Genomic DNA, 14,590 nt, shown 5'->3' on the forward strand with positions numbered 1-14,590 from the left:
CCGCGGCCCCCGTGGCTCTCTCTCACAGCACTCACTTGCGGCACTAACTTGCGGTACTCTTGTGGTTGCCTTCCTCCTCTCCGCTCTGTAGTCCGCTCTGTAGTTTGCTCAGTAGTCTGCTTCTCAACCCCTTCAATCTTGCAGCTCGTGGCTCCGTGGCTCCCGCGGCTGTACTCCTCTGCTTGCAGTCTTTTCCGCTCCGCACTTCCGCTTCTGTCTCTATCTCAAAAACCACTCCTGTATATAGATATGGATATAAAACTGATTGATAGTCGCTATTATATTGGAGGAGACTCTGGAGCACTGAACAGATGCTGGATTACTAGCTAGACTTAGAAGAAGTCATTACCCTGAATAGATTTTACAAGATGGTTCAGCCTCATAATTTCATTCTCCTTGGGGTTGAGGGAGTTATGGAATATTTGGGGGGATGTTTGAATTGTTTCTAAAAAGCTGGTAATGGAAAACTATTGGCAGCTTGCCTCTGAAAGTAACTACACTTATGTTCTGGATTTTAACTTGAGTTAATACTTGCTTGGATTACATTAACCCTCCCTCTGCAAAGCAATGGTATACATAATACAGATGAGGATTCTCCCTACAAACTGATTTTAGTCAAAATGGCACAACTTGAGTGCCACAGTTAATTAATGCCAATCTTGTACCTAGGAGAAGGAATCTCTCCTAAGTGATTCACTTATAGTTTTTCTATGATGCTTTTGAGTCTGCCCTATAAAATGATGAATAATGCCACTTTTCAGGTTGCTTGGGGTGATACAATATGCTGTAACACATGTAGTGTTCTCATAAATGATGCCATTTCAGATGTCATGAGTGTCAGTATGAATGTTATGATTTAATGTGGTATTAATGATGTCATACGAAAGGGTATAACATGTGCATGTGAGTTATAGTTAATGTAGTCTGCCAAGCAAGTTCACGTCACTATTTACAGAGGTCTGCAAGTTGTAGTACATTTTAGCTGAGGAGTAAATTACAACTTTAAGTTATAACTATGACTTTAGAATATCTAATGTTTGTGTAGTTTATGTTTGTTTTGTATAGAGATATTAAATCAAGTTTTCCTATCTTTAACCAATCATTAACCTTTGTTATTTTCTTTGAATTTAAATCATTGTGTTCTTCTAAAAATCTATTTCTAGAGTAGACTATAGTCTCATTGAGTGGAGTGCTGTAGAGAGGACGGTTGTAAAGTACAGTGGAGCAGAGTCTCTTAAAGTGTATTGTCGTAAAGAGGAGTGTCCTATAGAGCTGTGGCATAGAGTGTCATGGTGTAGAGAGGGGTGGCATAGAGTAGGGTGGTGTTTAGTAGAGTATACTGGAATTCCATACAGTGTAGTGGTATGTCACAGAGTAGAATGGACAGGTGTGTCATAAAATGGCATTTTGTAAAGTGTCTTAGAGTGAAGGGGGGGTACAATGGAGCGACAGAGAGTGAGGTGGTATATCGTATAGTGGAGTGACCTGCCTTAGAGTGGGGTGACCTGTTGTGCAGTGGAGTAAATGTAAATGTAAATGTATGAAGCTTATATAGCGCATGACTTACCCTGGGGCATCTCCGCGCTTGCTTAGGGAACCCGTCCTGGTATTCCCCTGTGAGATAACCCTGTCAGGGTATCCACAAGGTGAAAGCCAGGCATCCCACCGCCAGGGGCCGATGTGGAGATTAAGCAAGCTATTGCCCAGAGTCGCAGAGTGTGAACCCGTGAGTCGAGAAGGCACCGGAGCGAGAATTATCGAGTCCGTGGAATTATTGAGCCCAAGACCCGCCGAGGCGGGGAATTGAACCCTGGTCCAGGGCCGAACTCAAGCTCCAGGTCTGCCGCCTCTAACCCCTGAGCCACACTTCTCCACTGCCATAGAGTTTTGTAGAGTAGAGTGGAGCGGAATGGCATGTTGTAGAATGGTGGTATGCCATAGAATGGAATGGCGTGTTGTACAGTGGAAGGCAGTGGTGTGTTGTAGAGTGGAGTAGAATGACAATGAGTGGAGGGGCATAGAATGGAGCAGAGTGTTGTAGAGTGGAGTGGCATTGAGTGGAATGACGTGTTATAGAGTGGAGTGGAGAGGTATGTCATGGAGTGGCATAACGTACAGGGTGGAGTGACATGTTGCACAGTGCAGTGGCATATCCTAGAGTGGAGTGATGTGCAGTGTCATAGAGTGGAGTGGCGTGCCATACAGTAGCGTGTCTTGGAATGAAGTGGCATAGAGCAGAGTGGAATAGAGGGAAGTGGCATGTCATAGAGTGGAGTGGCAATTGAGTGGTCAGGAGTGTCATATAGTGGAATGGAGTGTCATAGATTGGAGTGCGTATCACACAGTAAAATGGCGTGTCATAGAGTGGACTGGTGTATCGTAAGAGGTGTGTCATACAGTAGAGTTGCATATTATACAGTGGAGTGGCATGTCATAGAGTGGAGTAGAGTACCATGTAGTATAGTGTCATGGCGTACAGTGTTGTGGCACACAGTGGGGCGGCATAGAGTGAAGTGGCATAGAGTGGAATGGCATAGAGTTGAGAGGCATAGAATGAAGTGCTCTAGAGTGGATTGGCATTGAGTAGAGCGGTGTTTGGGCTGTCATCAGCCATTAATATTGTGTTTATTTTCACCATGTACCATGGTATACCCCAAAATTATCTGATCAACAGAGGTCTTGTTCCTATCAGAAAGTAGATAGGAAAGGCACAATGGTGGACAAAGCATAGAGAGGAAGTCTTAAGGACTATTTCATGTTGCCCTTACACACCCCTGAGGATGTCATGCTTCATCACTGGGCTTTTGCTCCTCATTGGGCCGGCACTGCAATGCCCTATGGCAGAGATCTTTCGTTGTTTATGCTGTATAATGAAAGGTGAGAGTATGAGGGCATCCTAAATGTGTGTAGTGATTGTGTATGTGAAGGTGGCTAAATTAAGACTATATAGGAGATATCAAATACTTTTTTAATGTGATGATTCACCTGACAGGATTAAAAAAACCATGAAAGGCTGGGGCACCTGTGGGGTGTAATGTACCTAAGTAGCTTAAAGTTTGTCAGTGTAGTGTGATAAGAGTCAACATATTTCCCACCCTACGGTCTAAGAACGATCCATGGTGCTTCTTCAGGACCATACACAAGAGGTAGTGAACCTACCCCACACCTATACCGTGATATAGTGGATGTATCTCTTGTAAAAAGAAAATACCTACTTTGAACTTAAAATGATCGTCCAACCTGGAAGGAATAAATAAACAGTAAGAGAGAACAACAAGTTGAGATTCTGCATATCTGCATATCTGGTGTAGAGTGTCCTTACGATTACTGTCCCAGTACCAGAATGTCTACAATGGTAGACATATGCATTTTATGATTGGCACTAAACCATTGCCAAATATCGAAACATAAGGCAAACAGACTTATATAGACATCATGGCAAGCGTGTGGACAGACACAGTACATACAACATTTAATGGTAAAAATTGGGCAAGTGCCACACAGTAAATTGATATGTGACAGGTAATCTTACGTATGTCTGGGGGATTTTAGCCTTCATATCGATCAGTAATGCCCCATAGGTTAGGACAAAGGTTAGCTCACAGCTGCTAACTGTAACACAAAAGGTAATGACAGTCAGGTGCATGTACATGGTGGTTGCGAGGGTGCATGGGCCAAGCATCTAAGCCAAGCATCTAAGCCAGGGTGCATGGGCCAAGCATCTAAGTATGACATACTAGACCATAGTACTTACGTGGCCCATACGTGTGAGGTACTAGAGACCTACCCTCTTCTGCTCACCTGGATCGAGACAGAGCAGAGGAGACAGTCTTCTTTCAAACTGTAGCTAATTTGGAGACTGCCATTAGGTGTTGGTTGTGCCGTGATGGGGTTAAATCCTGATTGGGTAACCCATGCGGTGATGCAAGCTAAAGCGGGTTCAAGCCAACCAGATGTTGAAGGACTCATTTAGCGGCCATTCTGTATTGGCAGGCGTATTTTAGTGTATTTATGTTGAATGATTCACACTAAGGTAGCTAGAGTTTGTCGTGGAATAGTCTGTCCCGGTGCATAATAGGGGCATAAAATGGGCACCCTATGTTCATCATAGAGATCGCAAAGTAATGGGTCCGTGCTCAAGTGAGCAGCGTGAGATAGCCCTTAGGTGTTGAGTGTGTCATCATGGGATTGTATCGTAATGGAGTAATCCATGCCATGATGCAGGTGAAGCTGGGTCTGAGCCAACTTGAGGCTTGATGACCTGTTTAGTGACCATTCTATATTGGCAGCCATTTTTTAGTGTGTTCATCTTGAGTAATCTATGCTATGGTATCTAGAGTGTGTGGTGGAATAATCTATCCCGATGGATATTATGGAGTTTAAATGTTCACTAATGTTCCTCATAGAGATCCCAAACTAATAGGCATGTGCTTACAACCAACAGCGTAAGTTGTCACAAAGGAGTTTTCAGGGAGTGCTTTATGTCAGTTTCTCAACAGTGGCAATGTTGTAGTGCCTAATATATCAATGTGTTTTTGTGCGATTCCAACTACTAAACCAATTCAGATCAAATACCAAAAAGGTCCTATATTCCTACCAAATCTATATTCCTGCAAAAGTTCACTGAAATCCATTTAGCCATTTTGATGCTAAGTCTGAGTAAAAATCTATGGTAAATGCCTTAGTCGAAAAATGTGTTTTGGGACCCTCCCTTTTTTCTTTGCACCCCACTAACTAATCACCACGAAACTATGCATCATCAGCCAATGTAGAAAAGGGAATAGGTCTACACATTTTCATGGAGATTTGTCATTCTGTGGCGAAGTTATTAGCATGCAAAAATCCTAGGAATTCTATTGCTGGGAATCCTAACTGTTGCTACAGAAGATAGAATATATTAGTCATGAAAATAATTATGCTGCTCATGTGACAATAGCCTCTGTTTTCCTGTAACAAGTGTACGTACATTTGGAGAACAACCCCATAAGCACAAAATGACAGCAAAGTGCGTACATGCCAAAACATTACATATATTACATCGCTGAAAATATGGCCACATGACACATTACAACTGGGCCTGATAATTACCGGTACACATTTGTACATATCTTGACGAGACATAACACAAAACACTTATGATGTTAAAATAAAGTTAAAATGTGATTACTCACTTCCATCCAGCTGCTGATTCGACTTCTGCTAAGCACAAATGTCTAGCGTGGTCTTTACCAGCCTCCTTCTCTGCAGTAGGGTGATCTGGGGGATTCAGAGTCTGATCTAGGACAGGGAATACCTTCTAGAATGTCTTGGAATTTGATGTGGGACCACAGTCAGAGGTCATTCCTGCTCTCGAGACACTACCAGGCTTTTCTGATTAAACCTCCGATTGCATACATTTCTCTGGTGTTGATCAGCTGGTTGTCTGTTCAGTGAGCACTTGCACAAATAACCATAAATAATTGAAGGTCAAACAAAGAATTAATCAACAGCAACACATGAGGAGAAAGAAAACGTAGCAAAGGAAAATCAATTACTCATAAAATGTATATATTCTTTTGCATGTTTTTAACCATAAGTACATGAAGATTACTGCTTGGTGCAGACAATGGACATCGTTGACATTTCGACCCAGATTTTAGTGTCACTATAAAACCATCTTGGAGGGTCTTCTTCATCAGAATGTGGGGAAGGGGTACAACGGGTGTGGTAAGGACATGGGATGATTAAACAGTTAAAAGGGCTGCTTTGTTTTGTCTAAATGGTGTGGGTTTCATGCAAGAACTCACCTTGAGTTGTATGAGAAAGAACTTTGTTGCAAAAATAAATAATTTGTTTCCAGGAAGAAGAAAGACAGAATCCGTAAGAAGGTAAAGCGGAGCTTTATTTCACAAGTAATCGCCAGTACCGTACATCTCTGAATACCGCTAAACTGTCAGTTCACCATACCTAACACACTCGGTTCCCATTCAAACCACAACACTCACACGAGACACAGGGTCTACATTCATGTAGCACGCAAACCACGACACGCGACACTCACACATTCAAAACAAAACATGCGTATTGTTTGTGGATGACGCGCATGCAGTAACGCGCATCATTCCAAACAATAACATACCACACACCTCCCTCCTTTTCCTTTTTTTTTAAGTAAGAATGAAATCTCTGAACCGATCTGGAGCCCTGCGACTTCTTGAACTTCTTAATAATTCTTGTGTACTAGAATTACAACTACCTGAAACAACAGTTGATTCAGATAACCCTAAACTATCAGTAGTGACATCCAAAAACACATTAGATGAATCATCCTCAGAAAAGTGCTTGCTATTATTAAATTTTGAAACTCTACTAAAATGCCAAACACTTCCATCTAGTACGCTTACAGCGTTCCTAAATACCTCAACTACCTCAATTGGATCAGACCATTTTGCCAACCCTTTATGTACAAAACTTCCCTTTTTTAATCTCACAAAATCTGAATAGGAACACAACTTCTTGTCCCCTTTCTTGTCTTCATTTTCTCCTTATAAGCATCAACTTTCTTGCGAATTTCTCCAAAATCGACCTCTGCAAAATCAATACGACCACTATCCTTGTTCTTTAACCACCAAGGAACAAGATTGGTACTAGGTTTCCGCCCTCTCAACAACTCAAAAGGAGATAACGCGTAAGGGTGGGCGTAGTTCGCGTAGCCGCACTCCGCGAAGCTATGCGAAGCCGTTCTCGCACTACGCGAGCTTCGCAAGCTTGCGGAGTAGCTTGCTGGTCCCATTTGCGAGCCGTTTTTCTTGCTCGGGAGCGCGTAGTGCGTGTTCGGGGCGCTGTCTGCGTGTTCGGGGGATTGTAGCATGCGACCTTACCCATGTGGTGGGCTATGGGCGCTGCCATCTTGTTTTTTCAATTGTCCCGCCCGCCCGCGTCCCCTACTTCCTCTTCCGGGTTACGAATAACGCGTTCGCGTGGTGCACATCTTGTTCAGGAACACAACTACTTGTTCACACTGACAAAGTGCGTGTTCGCGTGAAATCTCGCGCGAACTTACCCACGTGGTCGCGATGGGCGTGGTCATCTTGTTTTTCACACTCTATGCTATGGTTCTGGGCCTAGTTTTCTATCCACCTTATATCTCTTCAATCCTTACCTCTTTTCACAGTTTTTCTTACTTTTTTTACTTCTCATCTATCTCTCTCTGTCCCTAAGTTTATATTTTGCATTTTATTTCTACTTTTTCACCTTTTTTTAGCTTTTTTACTGTTTTATTTTACTTCTTTATTTAAGCTCCTACTTCTTCCCCCTAACTTTCTTTTCCACCTCCACCTCCACGCCAGAACCATGGCAAAGGGGAGCAGCAGAACCGGCTCGAAGGGCAAGGCGCCTGCGCCCAAGAGTCGGCTGCCTTGCGGCAAAATGCGACCTGCAGGGGTACAGGCCCGGAATCTTTTCGGGGAGGCGGAGGTGGCCGCCCTGGTTTTTTTCATCCAGCGCCACCTCCCCTTGACCTTGACAGCAGGCGGCAGGCCAGGGTTCGGTTACCTGCCAGAGGAGCGTAACCGCCGGTGGGCGAAGGTGCGCAGGGCAGTCTACCGTCGCTCAGATATCCGGCGCACCCACCACCAGCTGGCCCACCGGTGGGCAGGCATTCTGGACAGGGAGCAGGACCTGTTGGACCTGATAGGTGTTGAAGTCGTGGGGATTGGTGAGTAGCTAGTAATATTAATAATTGAATATATATTATAGTAGTACAAGTATTGTGTATAATTCTTGGATGAATAAGTAACACAGTTACTGGTGCGCTTAGTTACATTGCAGATGAATTCAGTCTCAAATTCTTCTGTTATTGTATGACACAGGTGCTGCTCGCCACTTCTCTTACTGGTTTGTAACTTAGCGCTAGCTTGGGCTGCTGAATATTGATGTTAGAATTTTTAGAGAACTGAAGTTAGTTGATGCTATTGCTAGAGTATAGTCCCATTGTCCTTTAGTGAAATAGTGGTGGATGGATAGTATTACTTCATATTTTTTAACGGTCTGCATGACGCCTCCTCTGTCACTGAATGCTTAGTTAGTTCTTATTTACCCCACCCCTCCATAGAACCTGTTTGAGTTTGTTTACTGAGTGTTAGGCTTAGCACAGCAATAGCATGGTCAGGTGAGTCAGTAGCAGCTCTGACGCAAGCAACCAACAATTATGTGTATGTACAAATGTATGCATGTGTCCTCCATCTCATCATCTATGCATGTTTGTGGGCAAAAATAAAATTGAAATGCCGACTTACTGAACAATTGGCCCATCTGGATTCTTGAATAGGTGTGTAGGTCAGGTGGTACTGGCTTCGTTAGTATTCTGCAATCAGAATGTTTATGGCACATTTGATTAGTGTTCTATAAGTAGACGGTCTGGATCTTGCAAGCCAGTAGTCATTTATACTTCAAAGTCAATTTTATTGGAATTGTTGTTCCCTAAAATGTTTGAGAGGATTTTTGAATGAGGTCTTTGTTTCACAGCACTTAATCCTTCTCTTTCTTTATTATTTCTTACATGATCAGCACCATCCAAGGGCAAGAAGACGGGGTCCGAATTGGCGGGACAACCACAGGAGGAGCGCTCCTCTACCGCGGATCCTGCTGCTGGCCCCAGTAGGTCCTACAGTGCTTATATTATTAACAATTATATTTCCCTAACTTTTTAACGCACCTTATTTTTTCCAACCTATTAATCCTCCTTCGTAATTCAATGTTAGCAAAACCTTCTTTGGTCTTACATTTGTATCCAATGCCATCCCTGACTTTCAGTTCCTTCAAACTGCCTCTGCCCCTAGACTCTCTGTGCTACTACTATTAGACTGTGTGTAGCTAAGCTTGCCCTGTTGGCCACTCTTTAGTTAAGGTATTCCTTTGAATAAAGCTGTGATAGAATAGCTGTAGCCATTGGGTCCACTCCTGCCTTTTGCGTTGTCCTCTGTAATCTCCAGTCTCTCAATTCCCACCAACAAAAATGCACAACCAGATGTTTGCCTACTCATTTTTGTTCAGTTAGTATACTTCTACTACTGTTGTGGTTATTATTCTCTCTCTGCATATACACAAATATGTACAAGAAGAAAATAGGATGTTGTTGATGTTGGTGATAGGGAGGTTGGACCTTACACCCTGGTCACAGAACTCAGTCAGAAGAACCCATAATCCAATGACCGTCTAGTCTACCTACCTAAGTGTCTCGGTCATAGTCAATTGTCCCACTCCCGACCCCCACACGAAGATAGTTAGATATACCCAATGATTTTAGTACACAACCCACGCCAGAACAGAAGAAGAAGAGTAGAAGACCCTTTCGCTCACTCACTCGTTTCAGTCCACAGCACCCCAGACACTGAAAATATACCACAGAGTCTACGTGCAAGTTCAAAAACTTTATTTTTTTAATAACAAGGTTTGTATTGTTGTAACTTGTAAGTATTTCGATGAAAAACATCCTGGTCCACCATGCAAAATGAAGAAGATGAAATACTGTACATTTTGTACATCTAGTGCACGATAGAGAAATGTGTGAATTGTGGGAGACCTCTCACCATTGAACGTATACTGTTAGTGGTTACACATGCATCTTTCGAAAGCTCTGCAAATCCCTTGTTTCGTAGAAGGCAATCTTCTCTTCTCATCTGCCTATGAGAAAAATGTTGCACGTTAGACAGTGAATACAACTATGCCAGTTTTTAGCAGTCATCACATGGCAACAAGTGCAACATTATGGACTAACAATACTGGTTAGTCAATTGTATGCGAGACTCATGTGGCCTCAATGGTGTCTTTCTTACTGTGCAACAAGCTGCGAGGTAACATGGGCAAAGCAGTAGACACGGATCAAAAAATGGTTATATGGCTCAGGCTAACTTTCCAAAGAAGACTAGAGTAGGAGTAGATTAGATGACCCTAGGGACCATCTAATAAATTAAAACTAAACTCTGTCTAATGTGACTGCTGTACATTGGACACCATTTGGACTAGTTACACTGTCACAACGATTCATGTTGTACATAACTGTTTTTTCAATCTTCCTTCCAGGTCTAGTAAAATAGGGGGAGGTGTGCAGGCATCTAAAAAGGTGTACTTGCTTTTATAGGTGCACAATCAATACTAACCACCAGTGCTGACGGGGCCAGCGGCGCAGAGATTGCCATCCAGGAGGGGACAGAGGACGCGGCACCTGCAGGAGCATCAGTGGGGGAGGAAAGTTCAGCGGTGGGTGGTGGTAAGTTATATTCATTACTTATTTGCATTACTAGGTGAATGGGGGACATTTTTTTCCTCACTGTGCTATGAGACTTATTATGAAAGTATGAATTTGAAGCTGTACTGGACAATATACAATGGTTGAAGACACCCTTTGTAGCATTACCAGTTTGAGTTGAGTAAACAAGGCCTCTTCCATCAGAATCCAACTCAGCTGTGAAACTTTTGGAGAGAAGACTAAAAGTCAGATCTGATGACCTGAGGGATGTGTTGAACAAAAAGGGAAAGAAGAGAACTATGGTGGAAGGAGGAAGGACTAAAGAGATGTAATAATAAGACAAACTACCATAGAAGGATACTTTGTAAGGTTCATTCACATGGCTGATATGAATCGGATACATGGGTTGTTAAAGGATGGGTAGAACTGTAAGGTCAAAGAAAATACAGGCCTGGTTGGGCAAAAGAATATGGGTGCATGGATACAGTGAATAGCAAGAATCATGAGCAGAGTTTGTGTCAATGAAACCCAAGGCAAGGAAGGAGTGGACGCATGGGTGGTTGCTGGTGAAAGTGAAACCAGCTAAGCCGATAATAAAGAATGATAGACATTTACTTTTAATGGGTGGATGCCCCCTAAATGTATTTGTATATTCATCATAGGTGAAAACTGTCACTGGATGCAGAGTCTTACTTTGAAAAACTAAAAGGATACAAAAAGACTTTTGTTCTTCTTATGTGTACTCAAGGCCACCGAGTACTAGGGCAAGTATAATGCCAGAAAAAACTTCAACAAATGCTACAGGCAGGGGAAGCAGGAAGACGGATTAGATAGATACTAAAAGTTGACACCAATTGTATGTACTGCGCTTGTTAGTGCTACTATGCCACAATGTACTGTTGAATTAATTATGAAGAGTTTCAGTTACAATTCTGTTTCTTTTTTTATAGATACTCATACTCCTTCCTCAAAACCATCGCGGAAGGAGTTGGCAGCCAGGGCCCGGCAAAGGAAACTGCAGGCCATTGTGGAGGAGTACCACAAGCTGGTGGCTGAGGCTGAGGAGGAGGAGGCGGCTGCAGCAGCTGCTGCCTCTTCCAATGCGTCTGGCCCCAGCAAGGCTCCACCTGCAGGAGTACGGTGTCGTGGCCAGGCAGCCGCTCACCGCCGGCATTTAACATCTGCCACCCCCACACACAATGGATGCAAATGTAGGTGCCGTGCATTTCGGCAAAAACTTCTCCTCCGGATGGCCAAGCTGGAGGAACAATATAGGAGCGTGTAAAAATCATTGTGGACAAACACCTTAAAGCCCGCCAACTGTAATGGACCCGGACGCTGTTGATTTGCCCCTTTTTTAATACTTTTGTTGGTGGGTGGGAATTGGGTGTTGGGGTTATTTTTGTGGGACATTCTTTGGACTTGGACATTGGTTGGGGTTAGGGTGGGGATAGGGGTAGGATAGGAGGATTTTATTTTTATAAATGAATAAATGTTATTTATTTTCAACTTACACAGATATGATATGATGTTGTTTTGTGGTGGGGTTACTGTTGTACATCACAAAGTTTACTCTAGATGCAGGGCAGCGGCCAGTGTTTGATTGAAATACTTTATTAACTGACCACATGTGTAACATGCAAACAGATAGATGCTGTGCCCCTCACTCAAAGTTATATTTGTCCTATTAGTACTACCAGCCTCTCCTCCAGTATACCTCCCAGCAAACTTCTCTTCTTACCTGTGATTGATGATGATTACGTTTGGCACCGCAAGGGCTGCATGGTTTCCCAAGACAACGGAGAATATGCCGTGGTTGTGTGATAGTATAGTACTAGTAGAGTGGACTCCTACGGCACTAGCATTGGAAAACAAAAACAAAGACAGTCATTTGCCTAAGAAAGAATGTGAGAGACGTAGAACATTACAGTACATAATACGGACTAAAAATACAAACAATATTGCAACTATTAAACAAACTCAAAGAATCAATGGTGTTGGCGACTGAAAAAGTAGAAGATGACTGTAGTTGCGTTGGAGTTATTAAATCACAATACAAATCATAAACGTAAATGCTCTCAAATTAAGTTCAAACAATGCCAGCAATGATTTACATTTGTTGGGTCACTTTGGCAAATGAATTGCCTTGTACACTATTACATAAAGTGAGATTGGGTGGGCAAGCAGAACAAGATCCTCGCCCTGCCTCGATGACATTTGATTCCATTAGAGTTGGTTTCACCACATCTGCCCCAGCAAGCGTGTGATCAATTGTTGGTGTATATTTAATGTAGTAACATCACACCTCAATATAAAACCACACAGCCCGGGGAAAGAGGGTTAGGGTTTGATGAATGGATGGGAACGGGGGTTTGGGGAAAGGTTTGACAAAGAAAAACAGTACGCATGGAGACAATAAAAGCAAAACAATGAAGACGATGATTGGTGATCCACAATTCCCCAATAAATGTAAAGTCAATTAAGAACAACGAAATGGATGCACGATGAAGGTTTATTATTAACTGGATGGTTAATAAATAAGTGGTAATTACTTAAGTACTACTACACAATTGAAAGAAAGTACTTCTTATGATATGATATGACTTTGGCCTAGGCTGTATGCCCTCTGAGAAACCGTAATACCTGTTGTAGCAGGCTGAAAGCTAGCCAACAAAATTGAGATACTTTAAGTGAACAATCTATTACCAAACACAAGCATGAAATAAAGGAAGAGGAAAAAGGAATCAAAGAAAAATATGAAAATGATACAATGGTTAATGTATTATCCAGGGCCAAATGTGTAGTTGTATCTCGTCATTCATTTTTTCATCCCTTCCATGGACACTGTTGTGACTGATTGATTGATTATATCATTCTTGGGCGCCTCTGGCAGAATGATGATGATGAGGAGGATTGGTAAGGTAAGTGTGAGTTGCTGCTCCACGTATAATAGTAGCGCTGGGTGAAAGGCCGGCCTGTAAGTGTTGATGAAAGAAGAAATGGGGTATTACAAAATAAGTTAACAGAATGAAAACATAAAAATCAATTACGGTGTAGTGCGAAAAAGACAAGACTTGTGAGCGAGAAGATTTTCAGACTGAGGCTGCTTGGATACATTGATTAACTCTACTCTTCTAGTTGCACAGCAGTCATCGAAAAGAACAACAAGATAGGAGCCAGCAAAGCACAGTTACAGGGCCACACCACAACACCGGGACGTGAGTCTGTGGCCCAAACTCCCTTTACCTACATTTTTCAGAGTTCCAGACAAAAGGCATATACAATACATCAACCTAGTATTTCCAAAACAAGTGATTAAGGTAAATCAATGCGCCAATGTCAATCATACCACTATTCCATTCCACCACTGCACACATATGTAGCCTAGGTCTGCTGTGCTTATTGTTGATTGGTTGTGTGTTTACCTTATATTCCACTTCCTGAACATATTCCATCAATCATCTCTGATCAAACTGACTAACAGCGTGCAAAGATGGTATGGTGGTCATCATCATCATCATCCGGGGTGGTACGTGTACGTGTTCTACAACTGACCAAAAACAACAACTAAGTATGTAGTGATTGACTACGATTAAGTCCAGACTGCACCTGCAGTAGTAGGAGTACAATTGGATACATATTATTAAACAACATGGAAACATTGACCATCACTCGAGACACAAGCACTTTGAAACTACTAGTATACTTCGACTTCATGCACATTTGCTCTTAGACAGCAAGCAGCCAATGCAATGTATGGCATCATTTATTTTATATACCTGCCTTTCTCTTCTTTGTGACTGTCAGATCACAGATGCAGCAGAGCCTTCTGAAAGTGATGACGAGTTTACTTTAATTTTGTAGCCCTGTTCAAGTTCTGACATTGAAGAGTTGTGTATGCCTACAGACAGAGGTGTAGCCCTAAGACAGTGATGCATTTCAGATTGGAAACAAAACAAAAGATGGCTGTAGTCATGTATGTTTCAATTGTTATGGAGGGACTGTTAGAGGATACATTATTGCACCATTGTCCATCTCCATCCAAAGTATGGCAAGATGGAAATGTATTTAGGGTAAGTCAGGAAGATGGAGCAGGACTCTGATGAGTGGAGTGCACAGTAAATGCTCAGATGTGCAACTCCAATAGGTAATTAAAAGAAAAAGGAAGATGGAGTTGGTTTTCAAGTTTGAGTCAGAAAGACAGATACACAGAAATAACTAAGGAAGGGAGAAATAAAGGAAGGGAGAATGTAACAATTTCCAAGCCTAGTTGTCAGGGAAGAGGAGCTCGTCCTCAAACCCTGGTGGTTCTTCTGACAGAAGTAGGTCCTGTAACCCAATACTTATTTCTTCTGACTCGCT

The sequence above is a fragment of the Lissotriton vulgaris genome, chromosome 2_1, assembly GCF_964263255.1.
Source record: "Lissotriton vulgaris chromosome 2_1, aLisVul1.2, whole genome shotgun sequence".
NCBI lineage: Eukaryota > Metazoa > Chordata > Amphibia > Caudata > Salamandridae > Lissotriton > Lissotriton vulgaris.